The sequence below is a fragment of the Anomaloglossus baeobatrachus genome, chromosome 2 (genome assembly GCF_048569485.1).
Source record: "Anomaloglossus baeobatrachus isolate aAnoBae1 chromosome 2, aAnoBae1.hap1, whole genome shotgun sequence".
Taxonomy (NCBI): Eukaryota; Metazoa; Chordata; class Amphibia; order Anura; family Aromobatidae; genus Anomaloglossus; species Anomaloglossus baeobatrachus.
In genome coordinates this window covers 203784461-203798542 of record NC_134354.1, presented here as the reverse complement: position 1 = coordinate 203798542, position 14082 = coordinate 203784461, and positions in this window count along the sequence as shown.

Genomic DNA, 14082 nt, shown 5'->3' with positions numbered 1-14082 from the left:
TGCGCTCTTTTCCTCCCCCCTGCGCTCTCTTTTCCTCCCCCCTGCGCTCTCTTTTCCTCCCCCCTGCGCTCTCTTTTTTCCTCCCGCGCTCTTTTTTTCCTCCCGCGCTCTCTTTTTTTCCTCCCGCGCTCTTTTTTTCCTCCCCCCTCGCTCTCTTTTCCCCCCCCCTCGCTCTCTTTTCCTCCCCCCTGCGCTCTTTTCCTCCCCCCTGCGCTCTCTTTTCCTCCCCCCTGCGCTCTCTTTTCCTCCCCCCTGCGCTCTCTTTTTTTCCTCCCGCGCTCTTTTTTTCCTCCCGCGCTCTCTTTTTTTCCTCCCGCGCTCTTTTTTTCCTCCCCCCTCGCTCTCTTTCCCCCCCCCTCGCTCTCTTTTCCTCCCCCTCGCTCTTTTTTCCTCACCCCTCGCTCTTTTCCTCCCCCCTCGCTCTCTTTTCCTCCCCCCTCGCTCTCTTTTCCTCCCCCTGCGCTCTCTTTTCCTCCCCCCTGCGCTCTCTTTTCCTCACCCCTCGCTCTCTTTTCCTCACCCCTGCGCTCTCTTTTCCTCCCCCCTCGCTCTCTTTTCCTCCCCCCTCGCTCTCTTTTCCTCCCCCCTCGCTCTCTTTTCCTCCCCCCTCGCTCTCTTTTCCTCCCCCCTCGCTCTCTTTTCCCCCCCCCTCGCTCTCTTTTCCTCCCCCCTGCGCTCTTTTCCTCCCCCCTGCGCTCTCTTTTCCTCCCCCCTGCACTCTCTTTTCCTCCCCCCTGCGCTCTCTTTTTTTCCTCCCGCGCTCTTTTTTTCCTCCCGCGCTCTCTTTTTTTCCTCCCGCGCTCTTTTTTTCCTCCCCCCTCGCTCTCTTTTCCCCCCCCCTCGCTCTCTTTTCCTCCCCCCTCGCTCTTTTTTCCTCACCCCTCGCTCTTTTCCTCCCCCCTCGCTCTCTTTTCCTCCCCCCTCGCTCTCTTTTCCTCCCCCTGCGCTCTCTTTTCCTCCCCCCTGCGCTCTCTTTTCCTCACCCCTCGCTCTCTTTTCCTCACCCCTGCGCTCTCTTTTCCTCCCCCCTCGCTCTCTTTTCCTCCCCCCTCGCTCTCTTTTCCTCCCCCCTCGCTCTCTTTTCCTCCCCCCTGCGCTCTCTTTTCCTCCCCCCTCGCTCTCTTTTCCTCCCCCCTCGCTCTCTTTTCCTCCCCTCGCTCTCTTTTCCTCCCCCCTCGCTCTCTTTTCCTCCCCCCTGCGCTCTCTTTTCCTCCCCCCTGCGCTCTCTTTTTTTCCTCCCGCGCTCTTTTTTTCCTCCCGCGCTCTTTTTTTCCTCCCGCGCTCTTTTTTTCCTCCCCCTCGCTCTCTTTTCCCCCCCTCGCTCTCTTTTCCTCCCCCCTCGCTCTCTTTTCCTCCCCCCTCGCTCTCTTTTCCTCCCCCCTCGCTCTCTTTTCCCCCCCGCTCGCTCTCTTTTCCCCCCCGCTCGCTCTCTTTCCCCCCCCCCCCCGCTCGCTCTCTTCCCCCCCCGCTCGCTTTCTTTTCCTCCCCCCCCTCGCTCGCTCTCTTTTCCCTCGCTCTCTCCTGGCATGGTCAGTACAGAAATCTCTCCATCGTGGAGGGGTGAGAGGGAGTAATAAACATGGAGTCCCTACTGTGTCTGTGTATTTATTTCTAATAAAGTATTTTTCTCTGTGTGGTCTTTTTTTTTTTAACCCTTTATTGGAGATTCTTAATGGCCAGGTCAACCTTGGCCTGACATTTAGAATCTCGGGCTTTATACCAGCGGGTAAAACATAGCTGGTATTAACCCCTTATTACCCAGCGTGCCACCTGCCACCAGGGCCACTGGAAGAGTTGGATACAGCGCCAGAAGATGGCGCTTCTATAAAAGCGCCATTTTCTGGGGCGGCTGTGGACTGCAATTCGCAGCGGGGGGCCCAGAAAGTTTGGGCACCCTTCACTGCGGATTCCAATCCCCAGCTGCCTAGTTGTACCTGGCTGGACTCAAAAATTCGGCGAAGCCCATGTCATTTTTTTTTTTAATTATTTCATGAAATTCATGAAATAAAAAAAAAAAAAAGGGCTTCTCTATATTTTTGGTTCCCAGCCGGGTACAACTAGGCAGCTGGGGGTTGGGGGCAGCCCGTAGCTGCCTGCTGTACCTGGCTAGCATACAAAAATATGGCGAAGCCCACGTCATTTTCTTAAAAACGTTTTCAGGGAAAAACCTTTATAAAAAAAAAAAAAATGCTTCCCTGCATTTCTATTGCCAGTGAAAGTAACACCAAGCAGCGGGGGCTAGCAGCCAGTAGCTGCTTTGGTTACCCTTAGCAACAGAAAATGCAGCGGGAGCCCACAAACAATGTGATTTTTTTTATTTTTTATTTTTAATTAATTTTTTTTTTAAAAAAACGGCATGGGCTTCGCCCATCGAGCACCAGAGCATTTTACTGCTCAATTCATCCCAAGTAATCAGATGACTCCAGTGTCGGCCGATTACTTGTTCTGTGTCCCCCTGCATCCATCGCAGCGTGTACGGGCTGTGAGGTCAGCGGAGTGGAGACAGTGACATGCTCTGCCCTGACACATAGTGTGCTGCATGTCACTATCTTTCTCCACTCTGGCACTTGTAGTGCAGGTGACCGGATGCTGCATGTCACGTTTTTGCCGCGATTTGGTGCCTTTTTTGCTGCGTTTTTGATCACTGCGTTTTTAATCAGTGCACAATGCCATTAAAGATTGTTGATGAAAAAAATAAAAAAGGTCTGATGTCATTTCCTTATTCAAAATGTTCATTGTATGCAGGAGAGCAGACAGCAGCTGCAGAACTACAAGGCTCAGCATCCTCCATCCAGGACTGTATGCAGTTTTTTACCCAAAAAGAAAAAAAAAATGACGTGGGCTTCGCCATATTTTTGTATGCTAGCCGGGTACAGCAGGCAGGTACGGGCTGCCCCCAACCCCCAGCTGCCTAGTTGTACTCGGCTGGGAACCAAAAATATAGAGAAGCCCTTTTTTTTTTTTAATTATTTCATGAATTTCATGAAATAATTTAAAAAAAAAATGACGTGAGCTTCGCCTAATTTTGGTGTCCAGCCGGGTACAACTAGGCAGCTGGGGATTGGAATCCACAGTGAAGGGTGCCCATGCTTTCTGGGCACCCCCACTGCGAATTGCAGTCCGCAGCCACCTCAGAAAATGGCGCTTTCATAGAAGCGCCATCTTCTGGCGCTGTATCCAACTCTTCCAGCTGCCCTGATGCCGGGTGGCTAGCCGGGTAATAATGGAGTTAGGACTAGCTGTATATTATCAGCTAGCCCTAAGCCCGAAATTCATGGTGTCACGCCAATATTAGACATGGCCACCATGAATTTCTAGTAATGATAAAAAAAAAAAAAAAACACAACACACAGAAAAATATTTTTATTAGAAATAAAACACAACACAATTAGTGACTCCATCTTTATTGAAATAAACCCCCCTCCGCAGTAATCCTGGGTCAGGGTCCCGCGCCGTCCAATCCGGATCCAATATCATCTGATCGGTTTGCTGGAAGGAAGGCAAAGCGATCAGATGATGTGTCAGGATAAAGGATGTGAATCACATCATACATCAGCTGATTGTATAAAAGCCGATTATACAATCAGCAGATGCATCAGTGCAAAAAAAAAAAAAAATAAATAAATACTCACGTCTGTGCTGATGACCGGCAGCTCCTGGAGCGGAGTCTGATCCTGGCCCATCACTGCAGGAGCTGCCGGTAATCAGCTGATGAAGTCCCCTGACGGCAGGATCAGCTGATAGCCGGCCGGGCAAGAAAAAGCCGGCGAGACTACGATCAGCTGATGCGTCAGGTGACTGCATCAGGTGATCCACGGCCAGGTCCTGCAAGCTTCGTGCATGCACCGGGGAGACTGCACACAGCCGAAGCGGCGGGACCGAGACAGGGGCTGGAAGCAGGGATGGCACCCGGACCCTGCAGACAGGTGAGTATGACATACACACTCACATACACACTCACTCACACACTGTATATACACACACACACTGTATATACGCACACACACACTGTATATACACGCGCACACACTTTCTTCCCCTGGCTGTGCAGAGCTGCTGTATCTGTGATTTCTCTGAGTGCACATCCACTGGGAAGAGGCAGGGAGGAGGGTTTGGGTGGGAGCAGAGTGGGTGTATTAGACACAATGGGTGTGTTAGATAAGCCAGACACCGCCCTAGAGCCACAAAGAATTCTGGGACTTGTAGGAACTGAACACAGGAAGTCAGAGGAGAGATTAACCCCATCAGAGCTGGAGCCAGCAATGAGCATGTGCTGCTAGTGCACAATGAAAGGTAATTTTGCTGAAAAAACATAATAGATGTGTTGAGGGGCACATATTAGCAAGATTTATCAGAAAAAAAAAAATCAGTTTTGGTAACTGGACAACTTCTTTAAATGTTTCCTTAGCAGTAATGCGTATTCACATTCCAATATTCACCATCTACATTCTTGGTTTTTTTTCTCCTTCCCTTTACTTGAGTGCAACTGCTATTTTTGAATATTGTATGTCATGTTCAGTATACACCAGTTTAGACTATCAGATTAGGAAATGCCGGCAATTTTTTCTAGTACGAACTCGTACTGACGTGAGGCATCACACCAACACATCAGTTTTACCATGTATTGAACACGGTGAATAAAATATCTCAAAAATAATCATGCAATCGCGCTTTTTTTGCAATTTTTCCGAACTTGGAATTTTTTGCTGTTCTCCAGTACACTGTAAGGTAAAACATATGGTTTAATTTAAATGCTCAACTTGTGTCGCAAAAAACAAGCCCTCATATGGCAAGATTGACTGAAAAATAAAAAAAGGTATGGTTCTAGGAAGAAGAGGAGCAAAAACAAAAAAAAAACGAAAAACAGAATCGTCCGGGGGTGAAGGGGTTAAAAGACTAGATTTGTAGTACATTGTTCTACTGTTCAGAGACACCTGTACAAATATGGCCTTCTTGGAAGTGTCATCAAAAGAAAACCTCTCCTGCATCCACACCATAAAATTCAGCATCAGATATATGCAAAAGAACATCTAGACAAGCCTGATGCATTTTGGAAACAAGTCCTGTGGACCGGTAAGGTTAAAATAGAACTCTTTGGCCAAAATGATCAAAAGTATGTGTGAAAAAAAGGGGCACAAAATTTCAGGAAAAGAACATCTGCCAACCATTAAGCATGGGGATGGATCAACCATGTTTTATGGTTGTGTTGCAGTCACTGGCAGGGGGAACATTTCACAGGTGGAGGTAAGAATGGATTCGATTAAATTTCAAAAAATTCTTGATGCAAACATGATACCATCTGTAAAAAAGCTGAAATTGAAAATAGGATGGCTTCTACAAATTATCCTAAACATACATCAAAGTCCACAATAGACTTCTTCAAAGCTGAAGATTTTACAATGGTCCTCACAGTCCCCTGATTGAACATAATTGAAAATCTGTGGCTAGACCTCAGAAAAGCAGTGCATGCAAGACGACATAGGAATCTCACAGAACTTGGAAGACTTTTCCAATGAAGAATGGATGAAAATTCCTCAAACAAGAATTGAAAGACTTTTGGCAGCTACAAAAAGAGATTACAAGTTGTGATACTTGCCAAAAGGGATGCTACTATATACTAACCATGCAGGGTGCCCAAACTTATGCATTGACTCATTTCTCTTTTTTTGTTAATTTAAATATGTAAAAGATGAAAATATTTTGCCTAAAATACAAAGGAAATATGTCATCCTTAACTTTAAGAATAAGTTCACACAGTGCGTTTTTCACGGCGTTTTTGCGCAGTTTTCGGGTGCGTTTTTGCTCAGAAAACTGCATGACTTTGCTTGCCCATCAAAGTCTATGAGTTTTAATTTTTGCTTTCTGCACACAGCGTTATTTTTCAGCTGCGTTTTTGTGGTGCCACAAAAACGCAGCATGTCAATTATTCCCGCGTTTTTCACTGCGCTTTTCATCCATTGAGTCCAATGGAATGTTGAAAGACGCAATGAGAAACGCAAATAGGTGCGTTTTGGTGCGTTTTGGTGCGTTTCTAAGACCAAAAACGCAGCTATAAACGCAGGAGGTGGGTAGTAAAGTGACATGTACAGGAAGAGGACTCCTTCTGTCAGTAAACACAGAAGCGTGAATCCTCCCGGTACCATCACCGCCGCTTCCACCTCCAGTCCTGTGCATGTCAGCTGCCGTGCGGCGTCATGTACGGGCAGGAGGTGGAAGCGGCTGCGAAAACAAAAGTGAACAGTAGAAAAAAAAATGTCATATTCACCTGTCTGCAGACTCCCGGTGCCATGCCCGCTCCCATCTCCTCCCGGTACCGCCGCTTCGGGTGTGTGCAGTCTCCCCGGGTACGTATGCCTGCAGGATGCAGGACCTGGCAATGGATCACCTGATGCAGTCACATGACGCATCAGCTGATCGTAAGTCTCGGGGTGACGCCAGCGGTTGGCCGGTTTAACCTATCAGCGAATGCGTCAGGAGACTTCATCCCTGATTACCAGGAGCTCCTGCAGCAATCGTACGGGATCAGACTCGCTCCAGGAGCTGCCGGTAATCAGCACATAAGTGAGTATTTTTTTTTTTGCACCGATGCATCATCTGATTGTATAAACGGCTTTTATACAATCAGCTGATGTGTCATGTGATTCACATCCTGGAACCTGACACATCATCTGATCGCTTTGCCTTCCAGCAAACCGATCAGATGATATTGGATCCGGATTGGACGGCGCAGGACCCTTGACCCAGGATTACTGCGGAGGGGGGTTCTTTATTTCAATAAAGATGGAGTCACTAATTGTGTTGTGTTTTATTTCTAATAAAAATATTTTTCTGTGTGTTGTGGTTTTTTTTATCTTTACTAGAAATTCATGGTGGCCATGCCTAATATTGGCGTGACACCATGAATTTCGGGCTTAGGGCCAGCTGATAATATACAGCTAGCCCTAACCCCATTATTACCCAGTGAGCCACCCGGCATCAGGGCAGCTGGAAGAGTTGGATACAGCGCCAGAAGATGGCGCTTCTATGAAAGCGCCATTTTCTGGGGTGGCTGCGGACTGCAATTCGCAGCGGGGGTGCCCAGAAAGCATGGGCACCCTGCACTGTGGATTCCAATCCCCAGCTGCCTAGTTGTACCCGGCTGGACACAAAAATTATGCGGAGCTCACGTCATTTTTTTTTTTTATTTATTTGATGAAATTCATGAAATACAAAAAAAGGGCTTCTCTATATTTTTGGTCCCAGCCGGGTACAAATGGGCAGCTGGGGGTTGGGGGCAGCCCGCACCTGCCTGCTGTACCCGGCTAGCATACAAAAATATGGCGAAGCCCACGTCATTTTTTTGTTTGGGGGGGCCAAGAAATCCTGCATACAGTCCTGGAAGGGGGATGCTGAGCCTTGTAGTTTGACAGCTGCTGTCTGCTCTCTTGCATACACTATTGGATGGAGGATGCTGAGCCTTGTAGTTCTGCAGCTGTCTGCTCTCTTGCATACACTAGTGGAGAATGAAGAACATATTGAAGAAGGAAATTATATCAGACCTTTTTTTTTGTTCACTGATAAAAAAACGCATAAAGACGCAGTGAGCAAAAACGCAGCAAAATGTAGCAAAAAACGCACCAAATTGCGGCAAAAACGCGTGCATTTATTGCCGCGTTTTTTTTGCCGCGGGTGCATTTTTGTGTGTTTTTTGCCGCAAAAAACGCACAAAAACGCAGCGTCAAAAAAACGCAGTGTCTGAACCTAGCCTAAGCCTTTAACAGATCATTTAATCTTCTCCTTGCTTAATTGTTCCCAGTAACTGTAATTTTGACCAGGGGTGCCCAAACTTTTACATGTCACTGTATGTGTTCCCTGATATGTAGTGTAATGGCTATTTCTGACCATACAGGGACTTGGTCTGACCATGCCACGTGTCCTGGGACGGGATTACAAATAGTTCTTTCTTTGAGGTAAAACATTTTTTAAAAACAGGCAGGGAATTCCTTCACCTCACAATACGAATCAGGTATGAACTCTTGTTGTAATGTCTTTATACTCTTTTGCTTCCTCTTCAGCCCAGGACCTGGGGTATCAACAGACAATGTAGCAGGAGGACATTTATAAAATTATCTCTGCACAGGAAGTTTTTTTTAAACACATCAAATTGTGTAACTTATTATTTGATCTATTGATTAAAATGAACTTTATTTGTGGTAAAACTCCTTTAATAGTAAAATGAAAATATGAAATTAGAATTTAAGTGTACACCATTGAAAAGTTTGTAAATGTATTCATAGATTTATAAACTTAATAAGAACTATATTTTGCAATAAATTTACCCTATAAATTAAAGCGCTTGTGCCATGTTAGGCACTGTATACAGTATGCAGGATAACTTCATGATCTGACCTCTGCTCCGCACCGATCCTAAGAATCGGACTCTAACGGCCCTTTTACATGCAACGACATCGCTCTCGAGATGTCGTTGGGGTCAAGGAATTCGTGACGCACATCCAGCCTCGTTAGCGACATTGTTGCGTGTAACACCTACGAGCGAGTGTTAACGATCAAAAATACTCACCTAATCGTTGATCGTTGACACGTCGTTCATTTTCATAATATTGTTGCTCGTTGTAGACGCAGGTTGTTCGTCGTTCCTGAGGCAGCACACATCGCTATGTGAGACACCCCAGGAACGACGAACAACACCGTACCTGCGTCCGCTGGCAACGAGGTGGGCGTGTCTTTCCTTCGGCTGCTCTCTACCCCTCTGCTTCTATTGGCCGCCTGCCGTGTGACGTCGCTGTAACGCCGCACAAACCGCCCCCTGAGAAAAGAGGCAGTTCGCCGGCCACAGCGACGTCACTAGGCAAGTAAGTATGTGTGATGGAGACTAACGATATTGTGCGCCATGGGCAGCGATTTGCTCGTGACGCACAAACGACGGGGATGGGTGAGATCGGCAGGGACATCACATGTTTCGTTTTTATTCAGTGCAGATTTATCTCAAAACCTGATGCCAGCAGAGTGAATGAGAATCCTGAAGGCTCATGCATAGGGTGCAGTCACATGGGCATATAACATAGACAATGTTCGCATTGCAATGCTCTGACTAGCCGGTGGCTCTCCTGATCACAGCATGACAGTGTATTTCTATGCAGCTTTCATGCTCGGTTCAGGAGAGCCGCCGGCCAGTCAGAGCGTTGCAATCAGATTGTTATCCATATTATATGGCCATCTGACTGTGCCCATACATTAAATATTTTTCTTTGCAGATTTGGTGCAGATTTAAGTCTTCAGCATGTCAATTCTTTCAGCGTTGTGCTGCAGATTTCACACATATTAATGAATGAAAAAAATCTGCACTAAAAACATGTGTTTGCCACTGCATTTTTCCTGCCAATAGATGCAAAAATAGTGCAGAAATTTCTGAACCAAATACTCAACGCATGCATATAACCTAAAGAATCCCATCTGAAAGGAGCTGATGTCGAGTATGTGCACCTCTGCTGTATCCATTCGCTATAGAGCTTCCAAAACAAAAGCATTATTTAGTGTTTGGCAATCTCTACCAGTTTCATGGAGATAGCACAGGTATCAATCAGTACCAAATGAAAGTGCCATACAGTGCAAGTCTGAAAAATGCCACCATTGAGTTCCCAAACAGTGCTATAGCCAAACCGTGCTAAAAAAAGGACCCCTCAGCTCCCATGAGATGTCTGTTTTAGAAAGATAACTGTATTCACCATTGTGTTATATATATGAATACATTGAAAATACAATACTGAGAAATATAGGAATATTCTGACATCTAGGTGTTTCCATTGCTTTTATATTGTGTCTTCTCAGTTTGACACTGTCACCACTGATTACAGAATATCTCCATGTCTCATAAGACTGGTCTATTGTATAAATACTATATGGATGTTATAGGGATATAAAATATGGATTAATACTACAGATCCGATTTTTTTCCCATTGACTTGAGGATAATGTCGTGCCTGAAGAAGTCTATGCAGAAATACATCCATACAGAAAATAATGAAACTATACAATAGAAGAACTGTCTTTGTAATCAGAATATATATATATATATATATATATATAGTTAGGTCCAGAAATATTTGGACAGTGACACAATTTTCGCGAGTTGGGCTCTGCATGCCACCACATTGGATTTGAAATGAAACCTCTACAACAGAATTCAAGTGCAGATTGTAACGTTTAATTTGAAGGTTTGAACAAAAATATCTGATAGAAATTGTAGGAATTGTACACATTTCTTTACAAACACTCCACATTTTAGGAGGTCAAAAGTAATTGGACAAATAAACCAAACCCAAACAAAATATTTTTATTTTCAATATTTTGTTGCGAATCCTGTGGAGGCAATCACTGCCTTAAGTCTGGAACCCATGGACATCACCAAACGCTGGGTTTCCTCCTTTTTAATGCTTTGCCAGGCCTTTACAGCCGCAGCCTTCAGGTCTTGCTTGTTTGTGGGTCTTTCCGTCTTAAGTCTGGATTTGAGCAAGTGAAATGCATGCTCAATTGGGTTAAGATCTGGTGATTGACTTGGCCATTGCAGAATGTTCCACTTTTTTGCACTCATGAACTCCTGGGTAGCTTTGGCTGTATGCTTGGGGTCATTGTCCATCTGTACTATGAAGCGCCGTCCGATCAACTTTGCGGCATTTGGCTGAATCTGTGCTGAAAGTATATCCCGGTACACTTCCGAATTCATCCGGCTACTCTTATCTGCTGTTATGTCATCAATAAACACAAGTGACCCAGTGCCATTGAAAGCCATGCATGCCCATGCCATCACGTTGCCTCCACCATGTTTTACAGAGGATGTGGTGTGCCTTGGATCATGTGCCGTTCCCTTTCTTCTCCAAACTTTTTTCTTCCCATCATTCTGGTACAGGTTGATCTTTGTCTCATCTGTCCATAGAATACTTTTCCAGAACTGAGCTGGCTTCATGAGGTGTTTTTCAGCAAATTTAACTCTGGCCTGTCTATTTTTGGAATTGATGAACGGTTTGCATCTAGATGTGAACCCTTTGTATTTACTTTCATGGAGTCTTCTCTTTACTGTTGACTTAGAGACAGATACACCTACTTCACTGAGAGTGTTCTGGACTTCAGTTGATGTTGTGAACGGGTTCTTCTTCACCGAAGAAAGTATGCGGCGATCATCCACCACTGTTGTCATCCGTGGACGCCCAGGCCTTTTTGAGTTCCCAAGCTCACCAGTCAATTCCTTTTTTCTCAGAATGTACCCGACTGTTGATTTTGCTACTCCAAGCATGTCTGCTATCTCTGTGATGGATTTTTTCTTTTTTTTCAGCCTCAGGATGTTCTGCTTCACCTCAATTGAGAGTTCCTTAGACCGCATGTTGTCTGGTCACAGCAACAGCTTCCAAATGCAAAACCACACACCTGTAATCAACCCCAGACCTTTTAACTACTTCATTGATTACAGGTTAACGAGGGAGACGCCTTCAGAGTTAATTGCAGCCCTTAGAGTCCCTTGTCCAATTACTTTTGGTCCCTTGAAAAAGAGGAGGCTATGCATTACAGAGCTATGATTCCTAAACCCTTTCTCTGATTTGGATGTGAAAACTCTCATATTGCAGCTGGGAGTGTGCATTTTCAGCCCATATTATATATATAATTGTATTTCTGAACATGTTTTTGTAAACAGCTAAAATAAAACTTGTGTCACTGTCCAAATATTTTTGGACCTAACTGTATATACAGTGCCTACAAGTAGTATTCAACCCCCTGCAGATTTAGCAGGTTTGATAAGATGCAAATAAGTTAGAGCCTGCAAACTTCAAACAAGAGCAGGATTTATTAACAGATGCATAAATCTTACAAACCAACAAGTTATGTTGCTCAGTTAAATTTTAATAAATTTTCAACATAAAAGTGTGGGTCAATTATTATTCAACCCCTAGGTTTAATATTTTGTGGAATAACCCTTGTTTGCAATTACAGCTAATAATCGTCTTTTATAAGACCTGATCAGGCCGGCACAGGTCTCTGGAGTTATCTTGGCCCACTCCTCCATGCAGATCTTCTCCAAGTTATCTAGGTTCTTTGGGTGTCTCATGTGGACTTTAATCTTGAGCTCCTTCCACAAGTTTTCATTTGGGTTAAGGTCAGGAGACTGACTAAGCCACTGCAACACCTTGATTTTTTCCCTCTTGAACCAGGCCTTGGTTTTATTGGCTGTGTGCTTTGGGTCGTTGTCTTGTTGGAAGATGAAATGACGACCCATCTTAAGATCCTTGATGGAGGAGCGAAGGTTCTTGGCCAAAATCTCCAGGTAGGCCGTGCTATCCATCTTCCCATGGATGCGGACCAGATGGCCAGGCCCCTTGGCTGAGAAACAGCCCCACAGCATGATGCTGCCACCACCATGCTTGACTGTAGGGATGGTATTCTTGGGGTCGTATGCAGTGCCATCCAGTCTCCAAACGTCACGTGTGTGGTTGGCACCAAAGATCTCGATCTTGGTCTCATCAGACCAGAGAACCTTGAACCAGTCTGTCTCAGAGTCCTCCAAGTGATCATGAGCAAACTGTAGACGAGCCTTGACATGACGCTTTGAAAGTAAAGGTACCTTACGGGTTCGTCTGGAACGGAGACCATTGCGGTGGAGTACGTTACTTATGGTATTGGCTGAAACCAATGTCCCCACTGCCATGAGATCTTCCCGGAGCTCCTTCCTTGTTGTCCTTGGTTTAGCCTTGACTCTTCGGACAAGCCTGGCTTAGGCACGGGTGGAAACTTTCAAAGGCTGTCCAGGCCATGGAAGGCTAACAGTAGTTCCATAAGCCTTCCACTTCCGGATGATGCTCCCAACAGTGGAGGCAGGTAGGCCCAACTCCTTGGAAAGGGTTTTGTACCCCTTGCCAGCCTTGTGACCCTCCACGATCTTGTCTCTGATGACCTTGGAATGCTCCTTTGTCTTTCCCATGTTGACCATGTATGAGTGCTGTTCACAAGTTTGGGGAGGGTCTTAATTAGTCAGAAAAGGCTGGAAAAAGAGATAATTAATCCAAACATGTGAAGCTCATTGTTCTTTGTGCCTGAAATACTTCTTAATACTTTAGGGGAACCAAACAGAATTCTTGTGGTTTGAGGGGTTGAATAATAAATGACCCTCTGAATAAACTTTTCACAATTTAAAAAAAAAATAAAAAAAGAAATAACATTCTTTTTTGCTGCAGTGCATTTCACACTTCCAGGCTGATCTACAGTCCAAATGTCACAATACGAAGTTAATTCCGAATGTGTAAACCTGCTAAATCTGCAGGGGGTTGAATACTACTTGTAGGCACTGTATATATATGGAATGAACATAAAACCCTGAAGTTACAACTGTAAATGAAGTCCTGGTGAATCAAACATTATGTGCTTATTATTTCTTCTTCTGTTTTCCGTTCATCTAAACATATTTAATAAGATTTCCTGCAAAGTCATTTAGTACGTATACTATGTTGACATCTAATATTGCTTAAAGTGAAATATACAGTAAGTGAGTTCAACAAAAAGGGAAGTTCTATGTGAATATATCTTCAGTCTACAGGTATTAATAATGATCGCTCTTTCTCATGTAAAGTTCTTAAAGGGGTGATCTGAAAGCTAAAGATATTTTAACCTAAATCCCTATCTATTGTGCCAATCGAAACTAATTTCTAATACAGCTGCATTAAAAATTCAGTACCCTTCCCTTACTACACTAACTACTATTTATTTTTTTTTTATTTCCTGTCTGATGACGCTTTGAATTCCAGTGCATGCAACGAAGCATCATCAGGGGCAGAGGCTGCATTCAATATCTCTGCCCCTGCTCAATCTCTGAGACAAAATATGTTGCCGGCTCAGATCAATAGAGCCAGCAACAGAGCAGCATGCACTGTCAATGCGCTTAGTGTGCCACTCGGTGTACAGAGGCTATCACCACCCCTGCAAGTAATGTTATTGCAGGGTCAGTCCAGGTATCTGGTACAACTTAAGTCTTTTGACAAAAAAAGCAGAAAATAAATGTTCTTTTCGTGGAATATTGAACTCTCATTATGTGTTAACTAT